Raw genomic sequence first — 23,598 nt, forward strand, 5'->3', positions numbered from 1 at the left:
CAAAGTTGATTGATAAATTAAAAGCAAGGATGCACGTGCAAAACTCTAAGGGCTTTTGTTTAGATTGGCATTACTGTAGATGGTTTCACTCTAAACTGTCAGTAATCCTTGTGAATAACACCAATGCTTCCCGTTCAACCAATGCTGACAGTTTCAAGTGAATTTCATCAAAGAAATGAGCAGAGCAACCTTATCACGTGTCTGCTTCATGTTCATTCATTAGTTTCTGTCACCTTTCTCCTACTACAACTATTATGCATAGCAAGTCGTTTGTCTTTCTCGCATCACATGTCACTAGCACCTACCTCTTCCTTGGAGAGACAGCTTTAGTGATTCCTTTCCAAACCCCCCCCCCACCCGCACCAACAACTACCAACCCGTCTGTATAAAGTGGAGCACTTTTTCTAGCATCTCATTTGAATGTTTGCACATCCTCCCACCCCTTGCGCAGTTTAATTCAGCGAAATAGACGTTGTTTCATCATTTATTTTTGTAATAAGATGTTGGAAGCAGAATAGGACGAGGAAAAACTTCTAAAAAGGAGATAATAGTACTACGTGTGCATAGGCTTTGTATGATCTAGTGCACGTAGGCATGTAGCTAAGCTTAAATTTGGAAATCAGAATGGTGTAAATATGATGTGATTTGAACTTTTATAAGAATTTCAAAATAGCACATCAAACTGACAATGTGGCCATAAAAGACAAGCCACACGAAGCGTTTTTACTCGAGTCGGCAGGGCAGGAGCCTCTTAGATTAGCTGATTCACGAATGCTCGAATTCCCAATTCCCGAATCAGCCAATTGGAGAGCTTCCAGCCCTGCCGATTCGTCTGGAAACGCCTGAAAAAACGTGTGGCTTAATTGACAATGTGACCATAAGGGCCATATGGTCACATTGTCAATTAAAACCTGCGTAATTGAAATTGATATAAGAATAGAAATCACATCAATTTACACCATCCTAATTTCCAATTCTGAGCTTAGGTCAGCAAGTAATTTTCTATCTCTTTTTTAGAAGTTTTCCTTGAAAAGATATGAGAATTTATAGGTCGGGTGCACCTTGTGAAACACTCAACCTGCACGATCTACTTAGGACACGAGTGTGTAGACTCGTACAAACTCAAACTCGATCTGTGATAACTTTGGAGTGCTTCAATTTGGAAGCGCACAAAACACCATCCACCACACGTTATCGCCATCAAGAAACACAACCTGCCCCATAGGATTAGGCAGCCTAATGATGCCGGCAGACCAATCAAATTCAATAGCACCGTCCCACTCCTCACGCTGACGATTGCATTGCTCCATCGCACTCTATCAGCCAATATAATCGTGTCAAGCGCATGATTTTCCGGCCGACGGCCCCAAATTTAGGACTCGCTGTGTACCCCCAAATACACGGTACACGGACCCAGCCCGTGAACGAGGGTCCATGTCAAATATTAAACAACAGCGGCTCAGGCTGCTTGCACTCCAGGCAATACAACAGCCATCTCTCATAATAATTCTGGCCTCTATTAATTGGGGGAGGTGATCTCACCCCAACCATGTCCATATCATCTACCCTCTCACTCTGTTATCAACAATCGATCATTTTCTTGCAACTCTTGAATCATTGGTGATCATGTCCAGAGCATCTACCCTCTCACTCTGTTATCAACAATCGATCATTTTCTTACATTTCTTGGATCATTGGAGATCTCTCTCCATCTATGTCAATCATATCATAGTCTCATAGTGTCATATGATCATACTATCATAGTGGAGATCAAACAAGTCTACCATTTCACTATGAAGAATCTATCATTTTCACTCGTTTCTTGAACCAATCCCTCATAATACAAGTAGTTTTCACTGAATTCTTCTAGATATAATCAATATTTTATTACGGGAAATCAATATTTTAGATAATGATTAAATGAAGATTTAGGTTATACATTATTCATTTATTGATGTAAAAATTGCACTGATTTAATATAACATTGGTAAATAAAAAACTAAGGCAATCCTTAGTTTTTCTTTCCAAATTCAGTTGATGACACACTCCAGAAAGTAAGTATTATGGAAAGATTTATGTTATGAAAATTTTGGTGTAATAATGCAATAACATAGACATAAAGATGCTTTATGAATATTGGATCTACTAGATACTACAGATATCTATTGGATATTATTATTATTATACACCTACTGCTTTTCAAAATCATATCATAAATTAATATATTAGTTGAAAGTTAGTTGCTGTTAATTATAAGTTAGCTGTTCAATAGCTTTCAATGTGATGGTATTTGTAGGTACCGTAATTGTTTTTAATGGACGTGTCTGTTCATTAACATGAAATAATAGTATTATCAGAGACGTATAATACATATCAGTATCTTTTCTCTATTGTATTATCTACTAGAATCAATAGCAAAGATACGAAATGAATATCATAAATGTCAACTCACTCAACTTTCCATTGAAATTGCATCAATTTACGATCAAATTAACACAAATTTAAAATAATTCATTAAAATAAAACGATAAACTCGTTTTTGTATTCCATGTCACCACTCTTTCATTGTATCCAACGAACCGAATTTACGACTTTCAATTGCTGTATTCATGATTTCAGTCGTCATCACCAGTTTCCCTCAGAAGCTTCCAAACTCCCTCATTACTAATCAACAATACAACAACAACAATCACATATCACATCAATAGTACTGTACACAATCGTCATTACGGATCATAGCTTCATTGTCCAATTCAAAGGTTTCATTATGCAATCCTACTGAGCTGAATGTGAAATTCAATTTAATTAAGCTATAACAAACAATATCCCTCTTTCAATCTGTTTCGTCCCACATATTCATACTTCTTTCATTCCCACTTCCACGTCAATTTCCTCTCACCTTTTTTTACCTTCTTCCTTTCCTTTCCACACTTCCATTATTTTTTGTTTCTTTTTGTAACTAATTTTCTACCTGAACCACAACCTCTACTGTTTTCCTAATGCTCAACGCAAAACTCTTCACCCTCACAAACTCTCTCTAAATCTCTTTCTCTCTCTCTCCCCCATTCTCGCTTTCGATCTCTCTCAGCTCTCACCTACCGAGCACCCTCTCCAAATTCAGCCGCCACTGTTTATGTACTAGGGCTCCGGTCGTTACTTGTTCGTTCATATCGACTGCTGATGAATGTTTAATGGTGGCCCGTGCCCTGGGAGAGTGAGAGAGTAAGAGAGGGTGGGTGGGAGTGGGAGAGCAATTCGACTGGAAAATAATCACCATCATCATCATCAACATTGAGACCAGCATCAGTGGCAGTATAGCTCGCTTGCTCGCTCCCGGACCACCTCTTTGAATTAGCCCGCCACTGGGCCTTGCTCTCCCCCCCCCCCTTTCACTCACCTGCCGATAAGCCACCATAGAATTGAGGGGGTGGTGTGGGGAGCGCACCATAATATTCCAACCCTCCTTACATGAATCAGTTACCAGTTACCTGTGTGCTAACCCTCCTACTACCATTATAGTATTCAATGTTATTAATTCACTTTCAACAAGCAAGGACCCCGTTCCCCCTGAACCCCCACCAGTTGATGCCTTCTACAAGTAATCAAAGTTGCATTGGTGGCTGGTGGCTGCACGCTAGCATGGCCGACCCACTTCTTCAATAACTTAAGCCGTTCCTTAGAAATTGATAGTGGCTCAATCATGAACGGTCAAAGAGCAGCCAGACTCTTATAGCCTAGTATCCCTGGAAGTAGCTACAGCACAGTAGTTTATCCTTGAAATTGTTTTCCCTGAGAGTAGTTATAGTACGGTAGTTTATCCTTGAAATTGTTTTCCCTCAGCGTAGCTAGTACAGTGGTTTATATTTGAAATTAGTTTCTCTTGAAGTAAACTTCGTTTCAGTTTCAACGAAAGTGATAGTTTTAATCATAATGAGGCTGTAGTGAATCTTGAAAGTGATCCAAGGAGCATTGGTGTTTTAATATTGATGAAAGTTCAAAGAGTGAATTGGATGAGAGTGTGATACTAGATTACCATGTATGCGGGAAATTCGAGATGAGAAAAAGTACGTAGTATGAAGGACGCAGAATAATATTCATGAACGGTTATAGAGCAGCTTGTTTCAAGGTTTTACAGCCTATAAAAAAGGGGGTTTTATAGTACGGAGGTTTATAGTACTCAATGTAATAAATAAATAGTAGTTTCGAGAGCTCCTGTATGTGCTAATTCAACGAAAATTATCATAATGAACATAAAAAACATATAGTATCAGAGAGATCATGAAAGTGAAAATAGTAAAGTTGGCGTTGTAATTATGCTAGTAATGAAAAAAAAATCAAGTAAATTAGTTTTGTAATTATGGTCGAAATGAAAAAAATGGAGTATCACTCATTTATTGAAATAATTTCATTGTGTTTACCAAGCAGTAGTAACTGTAGTGATGATATAAAACTGACCGAACCCAGACAAAATGTGTATAGCAAATGAACAGATCAACTCAGAAACAAATCCAATTTTTAAAAACTGTATATTGCTGCCTTCATTGTCAACTTCATCAACAATATTATTGTTACACATTACTTAAAATGGTGGAGAGAGCTATTATAAGCGTCGAGTACTTGTGTATGAAATAAGTTTACACGTGGTATGGGCTATTTCCACGCTTTATCTGTTGAAACACTAGTCACAAAACTGTACATTGGCCAATAACAATGCAGTTGCAATGTGCAATGAGTACATTTCTAAATGGCTTCTCCAAATGACATTTCAGCAAACCATATTTGAGAAGGTTCAATGTTGAACGACAGTGTTCACCAGCACATTCAAGAGAAGACTATGTACTGTAGTTGATATTACAGTTCTGATGGACTCTATATTCAGTAGATTATCCTACTTGATGACTCATTTTGGACCTGCAGCAACATGAGCCGTGGTTACCAAACCTCATACTAAATATTACTAAAAGTATAAAATAGATAACCAACATCATGTCTTATTTAAGACTGTAATATGACCTGTGCTCACCACTGTACGTACTAATCATAAAAACTTACGATATTAAATGGAGTTATCCCATCATTTACAAGATACTCCGATAGAAGCACCAGTGTTGAAGAAAATGGCGAAACAAGATTAAGAACTTCATAGATGTGTTTCACAGTCATATAAAATCACTGGAATATTTGAGATATGAATTGATAGCCTTCGTAATATCAGCCTTCTCATCGAGAGAATCAATAATATTATCAACCGAAATGAGAATGATTGTAATGAAGTGAGAGAAAAACAACCCAAGTTCATTTGTCCATGTCTACTAATTATCTTCATTCATGCCTCTAAGGATCAGTTTCTAGGACACTTTATGAAGTCTAATGGACCATTATATATATACATGAATTTATAAGGTTTGCTGGTCCACTAGATTTAATCTCCTAGCAACCGGTCGATAAATTTTTCTAGCCAAAAACTTTCTTTTAGATACAATATTGGGAAACAGCCAAAGACCTTAAAGATGAATAGACTCACGTGCAGCGCTAGTGTCGTACTTGGAATTGAAATCGGCCATTGAGGGGGCAACCTATAAGATTATTACATACCAATGCCTTTGTAATCTATAATATTACAACTATATAGATATAATATCTCGTGCTAAAATACCCTAATGGCGACCTTCAATTTCAAGTAAGAGCTATCATTGGGATGGCATAGGCATTGTGGGTCTATATCTCTTTAAGGTCTTTGGAAACAGCTTGCTATTCATGTGTTTTTATGAAAAACCCCAATATTATACCAGTTTTCATACGAGCAATATCACAATCTATCTCAATATGGTTCCAAGAATGATTTCAATCAAACATTTTTCATCATTTCGATCAAAGTCTATTGCCGCACCTGGCAATAAACGAATGATGCAGGCTGATGAGAAAAACTCAGCCACCTGGCCAAATGAGGATAAATGGATACCATGTCCAATAAACTGCCGCGAGTTGGCCGGCCAGTGGTCAGTGCTTAGCAGAAATTAATGAGAGCTTTGGCCGGCCAGAGGCCTCTAAATGTTGAAAGAGTCACGTAGAGCTCCTGATTCCTCATTCCTTGCAAGGTTTACGAGCGCGCACTTCACTCGTTTATGGTTGGCAAAGCCACTTAAATACATGGCGGCCATCTTTCTTGGCCGGATCACGACGACAGCTTCCGACTTCCTTCATTATTGAGCGCGCTTTTCAAAAAACCTCCCAAGACTCACAGATGCAAAGGTCAGGGTTGTAGAATTGGATGAGAATTACATGAGAATCCGTGAGGGTAAGGATAGGAATTGAGAAAATTCAAGATTCCTGATGCAATAATCAGGGTTGTAGAAGTGAAAGAGAAATACAATTACGGTAGTATCCGTGAGGGTAAGGTTAGGAATTTCATGATGACGGATGCAATATCATTAGGAGTGTGGAATTAAAAGAGAATTACATGGAGGAACGATAAAAATTACGAGGATGAGAGAAGAAAACTCTGAAGATGGATAAAATAATCATAGTCCAGTCAAATGGTCGTTTTTCAGGAAAAAGCCCCAAAAGACAACATCCAATGATGATTACTATTGTATCAGAAATTTTCGACGGTTCTATATGTATTTTGGGGTGTATTTTGGACTCTGAATTCGAATCTAAAATTTGCTGACACGCCAGAGAGCGGCTTCACCCCCAAAACCCCAAAAAAATTCCGACTTTTTTTAATTTTTCCATTTAATATCGATAACCTTGAGTTTCTCAAGAAAAGTCATTCTCGACAAAATTGAATTAAATAAAATTTCCAATGAATTTGGAATTCAGGATTGAAATGGCGCAAGATTCTACCATTTTTGGTTCCGGAGCTACGAAATTTCAAAAAAGGGGTATTTTTTCAAGGGGTTTTCAAAATTATGCACTTCTACCCTATACAACTTGGATATTTTCCTAGTATAGATAAAAAAACCACACATCACATAAAAGAACAATTAATTCTGAACAGGGTTCCTCAGGAATTTTAGAATTTAGTAGTGGTGGGAGGGGAAAACATCCAAAAATAGAAAATCATGTCCTACAGCAAAAAAACAAATTTTTCATTATAATACCTTTTCAAGGCCTTCCTAACAAAAAAATACATCTTTCGGCTGAAATCATCTCACGCGGGTTATTTTCTATGAGAATCACCCGTTAGAAACATTTAATTTCAGTATTTCCCAGTGGGGGGGTACATTATAAGGATACGTCAAGGATCAAAAATTTAAACAATTATAACTTTTGACAGAATGATCAGATCTCTTCGTACTACACAGCTCATTCTTCTCAGCTCGTCAAGGCAGTTCAAAATCATGTATCATAACTGAAATTTGATGAAAAAATAAAAATTTCCTCCTTTAGTGTATTTTAGCCCATATTCAAATACACAGAAAAATGGCCAATTTCTATATTCAAAACTGTGTATCTCGGTAACCCGAAATGGTAAAAAATGGTAGTTGGTCTTGATTTGAAGAACAGAATCTCCTCTTTCATGTAAGGTAAATGAATTTATTAGAAACACAATCGTGAGGTGAGCTACGTTTGTTTCAAAAAATCATGAAATTTGCGATATTTTCCTCATTTTCGCAGTCTCGACAGTTTTTCGATAATAAAAAGTCATGCAAGATGGATTTAAGGCATCGTAGCTTAAATTCTCTTTCATTTGAGACCAATCGCAAGTTTCTATCATGTATCTTACTCGTTTTAAAGACTCCTGAATAACAGTAAAATCGCAGGAAAAATGAGTAAATGAAAATTATCATTTTTTTAATTTGCTGTAACTTTTGAACGGTATTGAAATCAGAAAAACGATTTATGGGAGTGAAAAGAGAAGGAAATTCTCTACGACCTTGACTACTTTTTGGATTTTTCATCTCAAGTGTTTCACAAGATACACAACTTTGTATATGCGAAAAATTTGTGATAAGTTAATCATTTTCACAGTCCCGCATATTCAAAGTTGCGTTTCTCGTGGAACACTTCAGATAAAAAATCCAAAAGTCCACAATAATCAGGGTTGTGGGAGTGAGAGATAATTACGGTAACATAGATGAGGGAACGATATGAATTACGAAAACATAGGGAAGAAAAATCTGAAGACTTCCTCTCATGGATGCGAAGATCAGGGTTGTAGAAGTGATAGAATTGCGGTAGCATCTATGAGGGTGGAATACGAATTACGATTACGTAACACAAGGTAGTAATCTGCTAATGCTAGCTCATTCCTTTCTAGATTAATCATTAAATTAATTTCTGATAAAATCATGATTAATTAATCTTAATTTAGAAATTACTACATTACAAAACTGTATAAAAATGATTATTTCAAAAATCCAGTGAAAGCTATAATATAATACCATAATAATATTCCAGAAGGTGGTTAACTGCAATTTCTAATAGAATCTCCCATATTTACTACATCAATCATATGAATATGAAACAAGTGGATTGCTATAGCTACTTCACATATTCATAAATTCGCAAATAATTTATCCACAATCGATCTAATGAGGAATTCATTTCAATTTGGCTTTATATTCATCCCGATTTATAATTTTCAAGATTAATTATTTGTGGCAATATAAATTTATACTATTTATGATACAAAATTACGAAATAGAAGACTTTTTGAGTGATTGCCTTCTTGACAGATAAAAATTCTTCTTTTCTGAACATTGTATATGTTTGCTTTATCCAATAAATAAATAATTCTTCAAGTACCTATTTGTTTCAGCTACAAAGTTACTTGAAAGGTAAGTGAGTTGGTAAGTGAGTTTAAGGTAATTGCCTTCATGACAAACGAAAATTATGTTTTCCTGAACATTGTATATATTTGCTTCATTCAATAAGTAAATAGATAATTCTTGAAGAATTTTGTTTCAGCTGCGAAGTTACTTGAAGGGTGAGTGTACTGATGTAGAAGTGGGCCAATTGCTAACAAGCTCCCGAACGAATGTCAGCACTCAGTATACATGAAGCCACAAAACAAACTCACCACCTATTCCGCCATCTTGTTTAACCTAATTTGACAAGCAACAAACGTCGCACTTCAAACAGAGAACAAGCTTTTATGCCAGAAATCAAGGCGAATTGATTAGAGGACACCAAACATCACCGTCTTCTAAACGGTACGCACTTTCTTTTACTCTTCCACACTCTACACTTTTCCTACTAAACCTCATCCTTGATAGGATTGTGGAAAGCAGTAGAACATATGGACTTGAAATTGAGACTGCTAAAACCAAGTACATGATTATCAGTAAAAACAACATTGTGACGAGGCAATTAAGATTAGAATGTGGTGTTATAGAAAGAGTGAAGAGCCTTGGATCCACTATTATGAACAATGGGACCATTCACAAGAGAATAAAATGCCGAATTGAAAGGAGGTGTTCATTAAGATGGCCTCAATCTTCAAAAGTAGAGATTTGGGGTTGAATACTAAAGTTAGAATGTTGCGTTGCTATGTTTTTCAAGTCATGGATACTGACAGAAGCTGCAACAAAAACAACCTCAAATTTTACTTTATTTTCTGACCTATAGGTACACAAAATTTAATTTCCGAATTCTTGCCTTTCCTGTTTAATTCTAAATATGTAATCATTTCACAGAAAAATCTTGGAAGAACTCAATATCAAGATCAAGGCTCAATGAATATAAAGTCATGGAGAATCATATTCAATAATTTTTACGTCTTTTCTCTTGTTTAAATATTCTTCTGAGAGATACAGTGACAATAATTCTCCATTAATAAACTACATCATTTCATAATTTCAAATTGGAAAATTTTCCTCTACTTTTTTCTCAGGCTATGTGTGAACTATTCTACTGAGCTCCCACCACTAGCTTCTCATCAACTATCTATCTCTCTGTCTCATTCTCTCACTGTGTCTCTCATGCCATCTCATTACCACGATGATTATCACGGTAGTTGCAATCACGTGTGCATTCCCCCTCTAATCCAGCCGCAAGCCACGCCACGCCACCTTTGAAAGACACGCGTGTGCCGCGCCTATCTGCTGAGCACATGAATAAGTTCGCTTTGAACACATTCAGGCTGCATTCGAGCTCTCAAGCAGAAGCAAGGAATGCTCTACTCTGCTCTTCAAAGCGCTGTCCCCTGCTGCTAGTTAGCTAGCCTATCCTCAACACAACATCGCTCCACCAATCACAAACGCGGATACATAGTGGAGAGTGGTGAGCATAGAAAAGGCATTCGCAGCTTTGCATCGAGCTAAATGAGCCATGCAAAGGAAAACTTGACCCTCTCCTATCAATTCCTCATCATACCTTTCCAACAAGCCCCTTCCTCTGGTAAGCCACTCTATCCTTTTCTACATAAATCTGACCTCGTTCAATTGCTCTATCTCGTTTCCTCACTATAACCTCGCACACCTTCTCTCACACACAAGATCTAGAACATCTGAGCCTTTCAAGATATACTACACTAAGCTTCCACTGTCTCTGTAGACGTTCTCAACAAATCACTAATTTATCTTATAGCCTTTGTGACATAATTAGAGCTATAACGAGATATGTATTATTATCATTATCACTCCTGCCATGTTATAAACGTAAACCATTGATAAAACTGTTCCAAGATATTTTTAGCTACCGTATTAATACTATATTCATGGCATCAGTTTTACTGAATTAAGATGGTTTAAGTTTTAACCTTGATTCCCACATCAGTTTCAATTCCCATTATCAGTATCAGAAGTGGCAGGCAAAGATGGAGAAAATATCATTTCAACGAGTTCTGATTAGACTATACCCACTAATCACGGCCAAGCATGTATGAATAGTATGATTAGAACATGTATGATTAGAAATTATGAGAATAATATTCCCACTATACCGGTCACCGGTTTACCGGTTTAGAATTACATAATTTTGTAAGATTGGGACTTACACCATTATAGATATGGGACGTGGATACGCCATCATAGATTTCTGATAAACTTGAACCATAGAGAAGAGCAGCAGATTAGATGACAATGAGTGAGCGATATCATTGGTAGATGAATGAGCAATGAACGTGAACGTCTGCCATTTGTCAACAGCTCATTGTGGGACTGGCTTATCTCTCGTCCAATGGCAAACGTTCAGCTTGATATTAATGACCAACCACTTCCTTAAGACTTTAATTTTTGCTACACAATAGTCAATTTTAAGATTACCAGAGAATGATCATAATTCTTTTTTTTCTTCTTCTCTACTCCATCTTTTTTTCTTCTTCTTTCCAAAATTAGGCATACGTGCCAATTTGAATTGATAAGTATTAAGCAGAACCGGGATCTTAATATTGAAGTAAAGTTTGTGGTTGCTACCACGGTATTTAGATGAAAACGGTGGGGGTCATGAAAATAATGTGTGCGCAGTGGCCATTCAGCTAGATTGCGTTTTGAAAACGAAAAAACTTTGAAACTATTTATTCAAAATTATAAGAAGACTGCAAAATAACGACGGTGTTAATACGTTTTTTTATGTGATGGATGGATTGTATTAAGAGCATTCAATTTGAAGTTATCCTCTTAACTATGCAAATAGCAAATTGCTCACCTTTACCACATTACAGATGAATTAAGATTGTGTTATTGATCTCTAAAAAAGAGCTGTCAGTTTTCATAGCTGGTTGCTCGGTCTCAGAAAGCGTTCAGATCAAGTTTATTGTTTTGCCTTACTGCAGATTAAAACCAGGAAAATCAGATAGGCGAAGGTGGGAAGATGAGACAAGACCAGGCAAATCCCATCAAACCGTGGATTCAGCTCGTTTGATCTCAAGCTGAAGATAAGCGGATGGGACAGGCAAAAAGAGGTGAGCCAAGTGGGTTTTTTTTCAGAAAAGTAAAATGTTTTGCAAAGTTCGGAAGGAAGTGGGAAACAACAGGGAGGAGAAAGACAAAGAGTTTATCTGTTCGAAAAATTTCAAGAGAATTTCCAGGGCTGAATGAGGAGAAGAAAAGTGAGTTGGGCAACAACTTTTAAAAAGAAAAGTATTAGGAGCATCCTTTGAAGCTTTGTGCCTTCGGTAAATGGCAGGGCACCTGCTTGAAGCAGCTAGAACAGGATCAGACTGAGATTGGCGTCAAGAGCAGTTCATAACGACTTGCAACTTGAAACTGACATCGCTTGTTTATTAGCTTTTCCTGCACTAGACTTCTGATAAGTTTGGACAGCATCGTGACGTCACAAAACCTTCCTTGCTGCAGGCATCCTCTTCTTAACGGCTTCTGTAGAACCTATATAATTTTATGAACGCTTCAAGGGATTAGTATATTTGGGAATACGTGCATGATGCTTTGCAACATAAAATTGTTACTAGTTATGAATGAAAAATAAAAAATTTTCTCAATTAATATTGAATAAGTATTATTTGATATTGAATTGAGTTAATATCTTTGATTCTGCTTGTCCATGCATAGACTCATTTATTTTCACCATTCTCATGTTTCGAAATTCACATGGAACAGATTTCTGATACGGTCTTTTGAACGAGCTCACTTCAACTAAATCAATTTACCGGGGAAAAAAATTAAAGAGGCGAAAAATGGGAACTTGGATATTGAAATTTGTTTTATAATACCAGAATAGAGCTTCAAGATAGATGGATAGATAAGCAGAAACACTCAAATTGAGGCTACACGTAATATAAACGATTATCAATGTCCTCGAATATTTAAGAGATATTGATCTGATAGGTAAATTAACATCATAGGAGTTCGTATTGGAAATTTGCAGTTGCCACCATCTTTTAAAAATAATGAGTTCACGCTAATTGATTCAATAAATTTATATTCAACAAACTCGCAAAGTTTGAAAAAAAAACTTTTTTTTTAACATTTTCCAAGAAAAATGTACTTCGCTGAATGAAAGTTCATAAGTTCACAGCAAATTGAAAAAATAATAATTTTAAAGGCAGAGCTATTTCTTTTATCCTGATCCTCTCATCCTTCCTGTCCCATCTTTATACACTCCCTAATCATTGAACATGTTTCTCCTTCACTTCTTCCTACTTCCTTCCCTCCAGCTCATTCACAACATCTTCTCTCTGCATTATATTGCAGCTCTCTGGGCGACTGGAAACACGACGGGTGTGATTCTGAATTCTGATTCAATTCCAAGAGGTTGCTGTTGATCCTGAATCCAAGAGATTCTTTTTGAAATGATAGATTACCGGCGAAGAACGGGGTACTTCAAAACTGTGCGAAAGGGAAAAGAAGGCGAAAAATGCAAGCGAGGGAGGAAGAGCGGGAAACAGAAAGAGAAATGAAAAAAGAAATATCCAGCACTGAGTTCTAAGCTCGGCTGTTGGAGAATGAAGTTCTCGTTATTGAATAGCCGTATTACTTGCAATGCTTCCGTCAGAATACGAATGGTGGTGGCCAGAGGGTGAGAGAGAGAGAGAGAGAGAGAGATTGAGTAGAGAAAATCTTCGAGTCCCGAACAAAACGAAAATCCAACCATCTGACATGGTATATAAACGTAATACGGTTTAGCCAGTAGCAGCTAGCTTCCAGTACACCAAACCGAGATTGAATAAATTTCAATTCGGAATTGTTTGCAGACATTGGTTGTTAGAAGCCGCCGTTTCACTGGCAAATGAGAAAACTGCGCTGGCCCAGCATTGTTCGCTCAAATAACAAAGAGGTTAGCAGCTAACAGACACAATTTCCATTTCTATGTAGTCTCTACTGGCAAAGTTGAAGGAGAGAGGGGATGAAAGTAGACGAGGAGGAAGAGAACTGAGTCAAGATATTCGAAACCAATTCTTGTCATTAGCGAGATATCCTGGCTGAAGTTGTAACGCGATTTTCACCATCTTACTCCTCAGCGCCTTTCGTTTTCACAGAACTTCTTCAAATGAACAAACCTACCGACTTAATCAGCTATTCTTATTCCATTTAAAACGTAGCCTACAAAGGAGCTCATTATTTCAAACATAAAAAAATATTTGTCAAGTGCTTCAAGTTTGCTAAAGAAAAATAAGAAAAAAAAAATCAAGAATCAGGTTGCAAGAGAATATGATGAAAAATTCCCGGAAGGGAAGGATAATAAAGAAGGAACATTGAATGGCATGCATATAAAAATGTAAATAGAAATTGATACAAACGTTGATGAAACGTAACTGACATGAACTTATCAAAATTATTCATCTCAATAGACTCTTGAATATTCATTCTCTAATTCTATTTATTAAAACACTATGAAAGCTAAAAGTTTTCATCAATCATCCAGTTATGTTTTGTAAAATTTAATCCTATTTTCAAAAGGCTGTAATTTATTGTGTGATTTACGTGGAGAATAACAAGTTGCAGATCGATTTTCTCGATTTAAGTTATCTATTATACACTAATTTTCTAAAAGGAAACCCGACCAAGTAAGTCACAAAAATTGATAAGTATGGTATAGCAAGAATTGCAACATGCAGAATATTCTGATTAGAGTCATCAGTCATTTACATACTTTTTTCTAAGAGGAAACCAACTATTCTTACAGAAGTAACAGAAAATACCATTTTTTAAATAAACAATAAGTTAATAATAATTCAGCCAGACCAAAGGAGAAATGCCATAATCAGCCATTCTATTATTGTAAACAGACACAACATTTATTAGCTTGAACACTTCAACCGAGAACCTTTGTTTCGAGTCGAGATTGATCAACAACATGACAAATAACATAATGGAGCAAATACAACACAGCCAACTACAAAGACTGGTTGGAACAAGTGAACTGCAAAAATCAAGCTGGCAAGATTGAGAGGACAGGATGACAGACACAAGAGGATAAAGGAGGAAAAGGATGCATCACGTGGATGTCGATACAAGAGAGAGGGAGAGAGAAGGATACAGGAGGAGTGAGAGGACAGGGAGAGAACAAACAAATAGTAAGTAGTTTCGGCTGGAGCACTATTACAGTTTTTCAATTCATGGACACAGACATTGCCGGGGAAAGAAGTAGCGAAGGACAATGGCTGGAAAAAGGATGGGACGGCTCGTTCCTGACAGGCAAGTAGATATAAATAAAGACGAAGAAGGAAATGATGGAAGCTTGATAAGACACGAATGAGGTGTGCGAGGAAGGGGTATGATGTAGTGACTCCGAGAGAGGCAAAAAGTAAATGAAAGCTAAAGTGAAAGGGAGGAAAAGAGACGGAGGATGGCGAGTGACATTTGGAGGAAGAGAGAGAGGGTTTGGGAGGAGTGGAGTGGAGTAGTGGAGAAGAGAAGATATCAATATATAAAAAGAAAAGTAATGCACCCAAAGAGGGCCCTGTGGAACTCCAAGCAAGAGAGTGACAGTTGGGTAAGGGATGGAGAGTTACGGGGAGGGGAAGGAACGATCATGTGCGCTAGAAAAAGTAAGCGGACGGGTTGAGAGATGAATGAGCGGGTGTGAGAGAGTGGGGTGGAGAAGAGCGAGATGACTATTTATTGTGAGGGGAGTGTGCGACTTGGCAGCATCCCTTGGTAGGGCTCAGAAAGGGGTGACAGAGAAGGGGTAACCAGCCCTAGCCCTAGCTCTAGACAGCGGGGCGACGTCCGGGAGTATTGATTACGCGTGGCATCTCCCTTGCATTGCTGCCAACCCACCAGCAAAATGTCCGCAAATTTCCCCCCTACTTCAGTAGCGACAAACTCGTGAGACGCCGAACAGATGTTTTCATCTGCGAAACTTTAAATTATATTCAATGATGGCACAAAGACGCTGGGTGGAAGAAATGACAGTTCGGTGTCAACTCCTGAATAAGCACTCCAATGATAAGATTAGGAGAACGATGAAGTGAAATGAGACTGAATGGAAGTGGGAGGACAGAATTGAGGAAGAATGGCCATTGTTATTTAGTTTAATGGCAGCAAAACTGTCGTACTACCCCAAGAAGTACTCCACATGGAGTAAAACTAAGACATAATGATAGAATGATGACAAAATCTATCATATTAGTGGCATAATAATACATTTCCAGATAACCTTCTTTTGGACATAAAATTGGACACAAATTTACAAAGCAATACAGAGGACAGCGATATATTTCACACCGTTAATGTACATTTTTGCTGCAGTCCCTAAAAACATCTATATAACACATAATTATGATGTGCACACCCCGATTTAGTACAGACCTAATGATAATTTTTTTGAGCGGTCCCTCAAAATATTCTATATCAAGGAGGTTCCACTGATACAAGACCTTCCTTCTGGAGAATTTTTCGGTAGAGGAGCTGTTTCAGCTGAGCCTGTTGTCCTCTCTAGACTCTTGAGCATTGTTAGATTTGTGGCTGCATATATGAATAATTTATGTTTGGAGTCAGGTTATCGTGAAATTTTAGATATGGAAAGAGCTTTCAAAATTCTAGGAAACAAATCCCCCAGTACACATCATTAATTTATTTACTTTGATCTGTTACTCAGTTAAGTATTATTGTAGTACTCTGTTACAGATAAGTATTATTTGTACAGTACACATCATTAATTTATTTACATTCATCTGTTACTCTGTTGAGTATTATTATAGTACTCCTTTGAAGAGAAGTATTATTTGCACCCACGCCTCACGAAGCAGTCCTATAAGTGGAAGGAATCTTGGAATCGTAGAAGAAATTTCCAAGAGAGTTTCTGATTTTCTTGCATTCTGTATTCTCGACCAAACTACTAAATAACCCAAGGTAAGTAGAGACGTATTATATCTAGAATATAACCTATGTATGATCTACTACATAGAAATGCAAACTACTATCTATATATTGCCAACTCGCATCCAGAAAATATCGGCGACAAGAAATATTGGAGTTCTTTGCATTGGTGGCAATCTGTGAGAACCGATTGCGGCAATCTTGTTCGACTCGTTTCTGTTTGTTGATTGAAAATGGCGGGTTTCGGGGAAAAGAGAGGCAGCTGTAATGATGTTACCGCCTCAGTAAACACTAAAAACGCTTTGATCAAACTTTGTGCCTTGCGACGTAGAGTCAAGTGGAACTTACTTCAATTTATTCTCCCCATGTTGACATTATCGGTTGCAATTTTTTGTAGCATCTCACGATGCAGATTCACATCTTTCCCGAGTGATTTATTCATTCGTGACAGTTCCCTTCATTTTTTAGGAATAAACAGTCAATAAGCAGAAAATATTATTGAAGGGTTGTTTCAAACATATAATTTCACTTTGTTGATTTTATATAGTACTTTGTAGTGCCTTCTATTTATAACTGCATATCCTATTGAAGATTAAACAATTTTTAGGAAGAAATAATTCAATTTGTAGAAGGCTAAAATACTCATGTGATAATAATTTATTCGAATATCCAATGAAAGCTATATAAATAAAACCAAGTTCTTCTATTACTCAAAAATATTGATCGAAGAACTAAATAGAAAATCGTTGAATGAATTATTGATTTCTGTAATAACTAGTGAATGATAGCGAAATACGTTGGAATACTTTTCGTACTTCAGGAACAAGATGATAAAAATCTGTTTCAAACCTACTTTCAAGGTGAAACCGGAGTATTTTCAAAACCTAATTGATAAAAAGTATAAAAAGTTGGAAACTTTCAAAGTAATTCTTTTGATTCTTACCTGTATTATTGTGGTAGATGAACAGAAGGGAAGATCACTAGATGAGAATCAACTGCAACAAAAAATAAAATATTATTAGGATGACAAAAATATTATACAGTACTTGAAAACAATAAAACAAGTATTGTTAAGAAGTATAATCTCATTTGTGATATAATCTTTTTAATATAAAACAATACAAGTATATTGTAAGCTATCAATTTCACATTATAAACTTACTGGACACATGAATGATGATATTAATAGATGATTATTATTGGTTAAATCAGAGACAAAGTACCATTGAAAAAGCCATTGACTTTCAAATTCACGCTAATGTCAAAAATTTATATTGGGTGTAAAAGAGTAAGAAAACAATTCAATTTTTAAATTCATATACAAAGTTTTCCAATTTCTAAAAGAGTTGAGATAGGTACTACTACTATTTCGTATCAACTATTTAGTTTATAGAGAGACTGGTAACATAACAAGGTTTTTTTTTATAGTAGTGAAAGTGATATTGTGGTGGTTATCCGTATTTAATAATAGAAAGACTTGAAGTAACCACAACCATAAATTTATTAAAAACCGAAACCAATATCACCTTATTTTAATAATTTTTTTGTTTTAGTGTTGTAATAACTTCAAGTCTTTCAATTCGTAGCATAACAAACTGTTATCAACTATTCCCAATTCAATAATGCGATAAAATACAGTAATATCGTGCGACCTGCCTGGGCTAGGTAGAAAATATACTCTTATTTAATCTGTGGTATCTACGATGATGTAGACTTGAAGACTTGAAGTTATCACAACCATGAATTTATTAAAAACCGAAACCGATATCACCTCATTTTAATAAATTTTTGTTTTAGTGTTGTAATAACTTCAAGTCTTTCAATTCGCAGCATAACAAACTGTTATTAACTATTCCCAATTCAATAATACGATAAAATACAGTAATATCGTGCGACCTGGCTGGGCTAGGTAGCTACCTACATAAAGGAAGTAAATATACTTATTTAATGTGCGGTATCTACGATGATGATACGGTAGCCTAGTAATCGAATTAAACATCGCTTGCCTATTTGTGTAGAGAATATCATTCGGATTTCCTAGTAGTTGAGAAGAAGCATGCCTAATGGCTTCTAGTCACGGAACTACAGAGCTAGTCAAAAAGTATTATCCCATATAACAAGCACAACTATGTGGGAGGAGGGAGTAGGACAGACTTCTTCAGCAGTAGTAATGGGCCACTTTTCCTGCAGAACTCAACTTTTCGGATGAGTTGGAAAGTACTAACAAGTTATACAAACTTCATGACTGGCAATGATGCTGATAATGCTGAATATGATGGGGACATCCGTCCCACACAGTTGCACATAAGTAAGATCAAGTTTGAGCCCCGAGCATGATAAGAACTTTATAGCACGGAGTTGGGGGAAAACATGTGAGCATGACGAATGATGACGAGAAACAAGATTCAGTGGACGCTGAAGAGAAAGAGCTCATAACCCGATGATGGAAGAAGAGAGGTTGCAAGTCTGGAGTACTCTCCAAATCTGCTGAATCAGCTAGAAATGTCGCGGGCGAAATGCAGACTATATAGGGTAAGCTTGTTTTCTCCACTTATCCATATCAGCTTTGATGCACAGGGTAGGGATGATGGAGGAAGCTTGGGAGGATTATAAGGGAATCTTATAGAGATGTGGAAATAGCTCATTAAAACTATGATACAACGTAGCTTGGAAGAGTTTTATTTCAGTACTCAATCGACGGATGAATAAGTAAATATTAATTCACAAATAAATATATAAATCAGATCAGATTATTATTGATAGTGTATTTTCTCCACAAGCACACTGCTAATTTCTCTAAAGATAGACTTATTATAAATATACCTCAATTATCTCTTTTCTGTATAGGGCTACTTTTTATAGAAATAGAAAGAAAAATTAAAAATCACAGTACCATTTTTGAATTATTTAATCACAATATGTTTCGGACATGAAAATGGCATCAATGTCCGGAACATGTTGTGATTATTTAATTCAAAAAGGGTACTGAGATTTTTATTTTCTTTCTATACCTTAATTATTATGGTGCTGAATTTCATGATTTGTGGGAAAATAAATTTATTAATAGACCTATAATAATGAGTCATGATAAGTTTCATGATTTGTGGGGAAAATAAACTTATTATTTATTTATTTATTACAGAACAACTATTACAGACTACAGGCATTAAGCCCAAAACAGTCTTCACTACCATCTACAATCGAATAAAGTAAGTTACTCAAAGAAATAAAAATGAGAGATACAGTACATGCAATTCACAAATACATAAGAAAGTTGATAAGTATGAGTAAAGCATAAGTAATTGTAAGTAATCTAAGCATAAATAATAAATACAGAATAAAAACTAATCTAACTTATCCAAACTTATCTAAAACTTATCCAATAAGTTATAAAAAGAATAGGCCTACAATTGAGCATAGAAACAGATTAAGGGAAAACATGTGCCACTGTGGGAAGAAAATTGATGAAAGCAGAGAAGAAAAGAGAAAAAGTTTTAACAACAAATATTCAAGTATAAAAGTTAAGGGATTTAAACTGTAAGTTTGATCAACTCTATAAAATTAATAAGAATCACGGACATCATATTATAAATAAATATATTAATAAATTTATTTTCCTCACAAATCAAGAAATTCAGCACCATACAAATTACAGATGTGTTGGAATAAAAATAACTCACATCACGATATCATGTTTTATTTTTCATTAAAGGTTTTACTAAATGCTCAAGGTTTTATCGTCATTATGTCAACAATGATGAGTTTCTTATTTAAATCTCAAAAAGTTAGTTTCATTTTCAATGCCAATGCAGGGTGTGTACTGTGTAGCCCATGACAGACAATCAAGACCACTGCGACTTGACAAAGCGGACTCAGCTACGCTTCATCGACACTTGAATCTGATTTTCGAAAAAACTTTTTCAATCCAACGATGCTCAATTTCTGACCAACTAAATTATTTCCAATTGAATGATTTCGGGAATGCATGAATTTTTAACGAGTTAATTGAGGCAGAGTCCCATGTTTTACATTTTAGAGGGAGGCCAGCTTTAAAATGAATGTTGAAGAGTTCAATGATTACCCTTAATGTTGGAAAACATAACTCTCCCTTGAAAAAGTCCTCCCATTCATCCACAGAAATGATCAATCCATGAGACTGAAAACCACTTTGAATAATTTAAAAACTTACTTTACAGGTTAGAATCAAAAATTTATCCACATTGTGCAATAAAAGCTTTTCCTTATACAAGTATTGTGACGATGTAATGTTGATAAATTTTATTGACTGGTAAATGAAGAGCTCCATGAACAGGTTTGAAACTCAAATATCTTTACTTTATGGTAAATAAGACATACTTCAAAAAGAAAAACTATACTCAACTTATTTGAGAATTTCCATCAATAACTTAGAAACTAATATTCCTCCAGTTTCTGCTCAATTGAAAGTGAGCCTTTCCACGAATGAAACTATACCTAAAATTCTTCATTTATTGGAGACAATATCTTTCAAGCCATGTTAAACATACTTTTATTTTGAATTGCAAATGAGGAGCTCTTTTATTGAATTCCAAATTCGATCACATTCAACTCAATTCCCTAGGCCCTGTTTTTAGGATACTTATTAAATCTAATGTACCATAGGTTCAATGGTTCATTAGATTTGAATAGTGTCCCATAAATCGGGCCTCCCACGAATAAAATTATACCTATACATTTCACTTTCTACAATACCTCGCTACCATATGCGACCCATATTGGGCCATATGAATAAAGTTGAGCATTTGCTTATACTTCTAAAATATGGAGCATTTGCTTCATTTTCTAAGAATAAACGTGAGTAAAACCTTTTGCTCATGCTCATCAAAAAAATAGTTTGAGCATTTGCTCAAAAGTAAAAGCTTATACTCAAAATTGTATGAATAAACTAGAGCATTTGCTCAACTTTTGAAGCAAATGCTTCAAAAAAGGTGGGTCTAGTCTAGAGCAGCTTATCACCTTTTGCTCATAGTAAAATAGCTCAACTAATTCGTATGAGGAAGAGGAAACTATACCAGATACGATCACAACCAATAGTTGAGAACTATAAAACTCTTTTTAGATTCAACCATGATATATATCACCATTATTCCTACAAAAGAATAAATACAAAAGATAGCTAGCTACCTGATATAAAGATAGTCATCACAAAATAGGAAATAGGCATTTAAGAAGATGAGAGAGTAGACGATAATAAGAAGGCTATTGATATTATAAGAATATGCTGAAGATTATTATAGAGATGACATTTTTTCACGCTATTATTTCAAAATTCTAAACTCAACTAACCAAAAACTCTATTCATAAATAGAAAACGGAGCAGACGACGCAAACACAAGCGGTGCACCCTACTTGCATATTTAGCGCTTCTGTTAGCTATAAAAACAAAGTAAGGCTACAAAAGCGAATCAGCTGATGAAAAATCTTAATAATACGTGAGCATTTGCTCCAGAGTTCAGGAGCATAAGGTAAGAGTATAAGGTAAAGCTTATTCATATAAAAATGAGCAAATCCTTATGCTTCTACCTTTTGCTCATGAGCAAAACCTTATGCTCCATGCTCTTGCTCATGAGCATTTGCTCTGGTTTTATTCATATGGGCCATTATGCTACCATATTTATGTTACAAGCAATGTAAACAATGAATTGATTTGATATGTAACTTGTAGCTCTATCAATGATTTTGAAACTCACTTCTCCACCTGTTGCACAATTAAACACCCTCCAACGCATAGAATTATCTCTATATACTTCATTTACTACATACTTTCTATGCGACGTCTCTCATGTTGAGCAGACCAAGTACTATATCATTGGCCATCTCCCAGGCAACAGTGCGTAGGTGTAGGCTGGGCACACCTAATAACTTGACAGAGGGGATTATGAAGCTGTTTGTAGCTATAGTGCATGATGTGTGTGAGAGGCACCAGGCAACGCTGCCAGTACATTAGCATAATCCTGTGGTAGTGGCTTCCTCTCACTCACTCCTAAGCCCCAACATGAGCTATGGGCAATTTGCAAAGCCCGTGACTTCCAGCCGGTGCGGTCTTGTTTCATTAGCAGTTTCGCTCTTGCCAGGTCTACTATGCACCGGAATTTGTTCTTCGCCCCTGTAACAACTAAGCAATTGGCATACCGTACCTTCTCACATGATAATAAGTCACGCAGCTTGCAACAGAAAAACAAGAGGTGTAACTGTGAAGTTAATATTCTAACATGAGGCGTGTTTTTAGCCGAATAGAATAATAAATTAGATGGTTTCCTTTCATGAGGAGGTGATATGGAGGTAATCATACAAATTGAACCATTAAAAACTATATAATAGGCCTACATCGGTTTTAGTTGTCGTACTATTGCAGAGTTTTGTTATTGAATTTTTAAGACTGACTTTTCGAAGAATACCTTTACAGTAGGTTAGAATTTCTCGAATTAAGGGCCAGTCTCCGAGCTCGGGATTTAGCAAAGTTCTAGACTTTAAGCAGCTGGAGTCAAAAAATTAGCTTTCTTAAACGGGGCGTAGTCGCAGTTTTTATGATAAACTTTATTTTCTCATTTACTTTATTGGAAACGTTTTTCCTACACGAAATGAAACATTCCTAAATAATTCAAAATGGCTTAAACTTTGCACAATTTTCTCTTTATTTGATTTTGTGTTCAATTTTCTAGTTTTTCGAAATTTAATTTTAACGTGGACTGCGACTACGCCCCGTTTCAGAAGGCCAATTTTCTGACTCCAGCTAAGTCTAGAACTAAGCTAAATCCCGAGCTCGGAAACCGGCCCTAAGAAGTTTATAAATTGAGAATGATTTTCTGCTCCAGTAATGAAATGAATTTAGAGACAGTTATACAGAGAATGAAGCCAATTCATTTCAATACCATTGTCAATCTTTGATGAA

At 36.1% G+C, this 23,598-nt stretch overlaps 1 protein-coding gene across 12 annotated transcripts in view; it reads right to left on the minus strand.

The window, feature by feature from the left end:
* The window catches only part of LOC111064145 (poly(rC)-binding protein 3), a 228,161-nt gene that overhangs the window by 151,214 nt on the left and 53,349 nt on the right, over positions 1 to 23,598 (minus strand). For all 12 annotated transcript variants that reach the window (XM_039434085.1, XM_039434084.1, XM_039434082.1 and 9 more), the window contains one exon: positions 17,611 to 17,662. The gene's annotated coding sequence lies outside the window, so the exon portion shown is untranslated. The remainder of the gene's footprint in view (positions 1 to 17,610; positions 17,663 to 23,598) is intronic.

The sequence above is a fragment of the Nilaparvata lugens genome, chromosome 8, assembly GCF_014356525.2.
Source record: "Nilaparvata lugens isolate BPH chromosome 8, ASM1435652v1, whole genome shotgun sequence".
Lineage (NCBI taxonomy): Eukaryota > Metazoa > Arthropoda > Insecta > Hemiptera > Delphacidae > Nilaparvata > Nilaparvata lugens.